The sequence below is a fragment of the Delphinapterus leucas genome, chromosome 6 (assembly GCF_059928025.1).
Source record: "Delphinapterus leucas isolate spDelLeu-1000000601 "Yukka" chromosome 6, BTC_Dleu_Yukka2, whole genome shotgun sequence".
Taxonomy (NCBI): Eukaryota; Metazoa; Chordata; class Mammalia; order Artiodactyla; family Monodontidae; genus Delphinapterus; species Delphinapterus leucas.
In genome coordinates this window covers 102,780,412-102,783,702 of record NC_143134.1, presented here as the reverse complement: position 1 = coordinate 102,783,702, position 3,291 = coordinate 102,780,412, and the positions used below count along the sequence as shown (strand labels likewise).

Sequence of the window (3,291 nt, the reverse complement as noted above, 5' to 3'; positions counted from 1 at the left end):
GAGGACCCAGGGCCACTTTACATACTTATGAATTTGCCTATTTGACAAAGGCACCTGACCCCAGGAGTGAATGGGGACTGGCACCCAGCCCTGTTCTGCTCACCAAACGGTATTCCCACAGGGCTAGATCTGCCCAGAGAGGGCATCTTTTTCTCTTGTCTCCATATAAGGGGTACCTTTCTTTAGCTCATACCAAGATCTTTCTATAGGGGCTTGCGGAGGCTCTATCAGGACTTACCTTGGCCTATCCTGGGTCCTTTGAAGGATGTTTTCCTTCATGGCCTGCCCATTTGTGTCCTACTTAGAAGAGCCTTTAAGGCCTTCCAGATACACGTCCCATTGTCTCTTTCTTTCTTTCTTTTTTTAAAAATATCCCAGAAATTTATTTAATGTTTGCTTGATACATTTTATATAGAAAGGTTAGGACCATTTGCTTTGGGTGCCCCTGGTAAAGCTCGTGGAGGCAGTGAACTACAAAGGGGTGCCAATCTGGAGACATCAGAAATGGAAATCACACGCCCCATTTTATGACTGTTCTTAAAGATTTGTCTCTAGTGAAATCAGGCCACTCCCTTAAAAAATGCTCAAGATGTCAGAGCTACTGTGTGAAAACAGCTGACATTTAGGAGGGCATTTCACATTTTGGTCTGTCGGAACATTTAAATACTTCAAAATAAAAAAATACTCAACTTTGAATCTTTCAATACTGGAAAACTTTCAAGTCTAGGGTTAACAGCCAGGAAGGCTGCTTTGTGTTCCTTAAACTGGACTCTGTTGCCCACAAAGTTAACCTTCGGCTTTGGCTTCCATTTCTTCCGCATTATAATCTCCATCCACTTCTGTATTTTCTCTCTCAAGCCTCTCCAGCTGCCTTGCAAGTTCAGTCTCATCTGTATCTATCACCACTTTGGGCTCCATTTGAACACTGAAGACACCCCTCTTTTCCTCAGTCTTTTCTTTTATGACAGCCATAGCTTGGTTGAGGACAGAGAGGCCTTCTGTTCCTTCCAGGGTGGCTGTAGTCATTACATACCGAGGAGGAGCTATTAGATTAATCTTGAGGGCATGGTTTCTGTAGAACAATTCAGACCTGCTCTCAGGGCTGCTTTTACAGCATTGATGCCTTCATAACCGTAACAAGCCACTTCACTGTCTGCTCGAATTTTGACAGCTTGTGGGGTTAAACACCTATTAATATTGTTAATGAGTACTTCCCGTTCATCTCCATTCAAATCTAAGCTATCCAAAATAGATGGGTCTGAGACTGCATGCTTAAATGCATCATAGGCGCCGTATCCGGGTCTCTTGTACTTGTCATCGAAGACCCAAGCAGTCCTCCGGAACAGGCTTTCCAGCTGTTCGTCCTTGGTGTTTTCTAAGACCTCAGCAACATGACGAAGAATGCTGTAAACAGTTGTGGATTTGGTAAACTTATCTTCACATTTGATCATTTGATTGCTTCCTCAGAGAAACTCTTCTGTTTGAAAAATCAGTACATCCTTTTTCTTTGTCCACTCTAATGACAACCACACATTCATTCCTGCCAATTCGGATGAGTTTGTTTATAGAACGGATACGCCTTCTGGACAACTCACTCAGAAGAATCATGCTTTCGATGTTGTTGTATTCCAGCAAGCTGACATAAGGCTCCCATTTCAGCAATGGACCTTTCCCTCACCATCACTACATCTTCTACCTCCGGAAATTTGTGCTGATAAAATCTACAAATTAGACCCGGCATTGTGAGGTATGTGTGTTGAATTCCCCACTGGTGTCCCGCGCCACGCTCTTCAATCAGAGAGATCACACTTGATCTGCCCACAGCAGCCGTGGACTCTCCTCAGCATCCCATTGTCTATTTCTTTCCTGCCCAAACTGGCCTTTACGCAGGGCCCTGGGGGAGCGGGCCAAGAGCTGTGCTTCGTCCCTGCTGGACAGCTGGACTCTCCAACTAAATTGCAAGGACTAAGTTCTACCAACTGATCTCCTTGCTGTGTCCACAGCTAATGCACACCCTCTTCCTCAGCAAAAAGAAAGCCTTTGTTATATATAAATATAGGAAGGAGTATCTGATAAGCCAGAGGCCAGTATACAGCCAGCAAGCACCAAGCAGCCACTGGGGAGATTACGTGAGTGAGGACAAAAATGTGGTTTTTCTGTCATCACGACCAGATGACCCCAGCTATGACAAGATCATACATAGTCCTAAAAGTGGCTACTCTTGCTGTTGCTACAGTTCCCTTGGGCAATCCTTTGTCTAGAGCTGCTGTACGTGACAGAATCTGTCACAGATATTTCTTTCTTCTTTCCTGGCCCCTCACATCAAAGGGTGCTGAGAGCTTTCTGTACTTGCTGGTCCCAAAGTGTCTGCAAATCCCTCGTTCTTTTCATCATGGCCTATGTAACTAGTTCCTTTATTTAAAAGTCTTAAAAATGTCCATCTGGGAGTATGGTTGGTTTCCTGCTTCTGGCTGGTCCTTACATCCTCATGAAATGACAGAACCATGGGGACAAAGAGAACATCTTAGAAGCTTGGAGGTAGAGGTGGGTGGTTGGGAGAAGATGTTGGCAGAGAATGATTGTGGATTTTTCAGTAGCAACTGAGAAAGTTAGAAATCAGTGGAGCAGTTTCTTACAAATTCTGAAAGAATGATTTTTGACTTAGAATTTTATTCCCAGTCAGCACATCAATTAAATATGAAATAGACTGAAGATATTTTCAGAACTTCAGGGCCTCTAGGAATTGACATCCTTTCTTAGGAAGATACTGGAGGAAGTGCTCCATCACAACGAGGGTAAACAAATGAAAAGGAAGATGGGGGCCTGGGAAACAGGAGATCCCGTGGGAGACAGGGATGAAGGGAATCCTCCAGGTGAGGGCCAGGGGAGAGCCCAGGACGGCAGGTGTGTGGCAGGCACAGGAACAACTGAACCGGTGAAAACAAGTCAGGGCTCCAAAAGAAGCATTAATAGAATATTGAGAGGAGATTTAGACAATGCAGAAAAATTTGAAAATGTATTAGTGATAAATATCTAGAAAACAAAGCAGAAAACAGCATACTTCTGGCCTCAACTGTGGATAATGTAAACACTGACTCTTGATCTAACTAAAATTCATATACAAGCATGTCAAAAGTACAAGGCAATAGGAAGTGTGTGATTGTGTGTGTATGTGTGTGTGGGTGAGTGTGTGCGTGGTGTGTGTGTGGTAGTGGTGGTGGTGATGGTGGAAGTGGGGGAGAGATGAAGAGCCATCTAGGCCAAGGCACCAGCCGGCTGATAAACAACATC

General features: G+C 44.2%; 1 pseudogene; it reads right to left on the bottom strand.

Annotated features, from left to right (window-relative positions):
• Positions 1-310: 310 nt before the first annotated feature.
• On the bottom strand, positions 311-2,029 carry LOC111177368 (eukaryotic translation initiation factor 2 subunit 1 pseudogene; annotated as a pseudogene).
• Between the last annotated feature and the right edge of the window lie 1,262 nt (positions 2,030-3,291).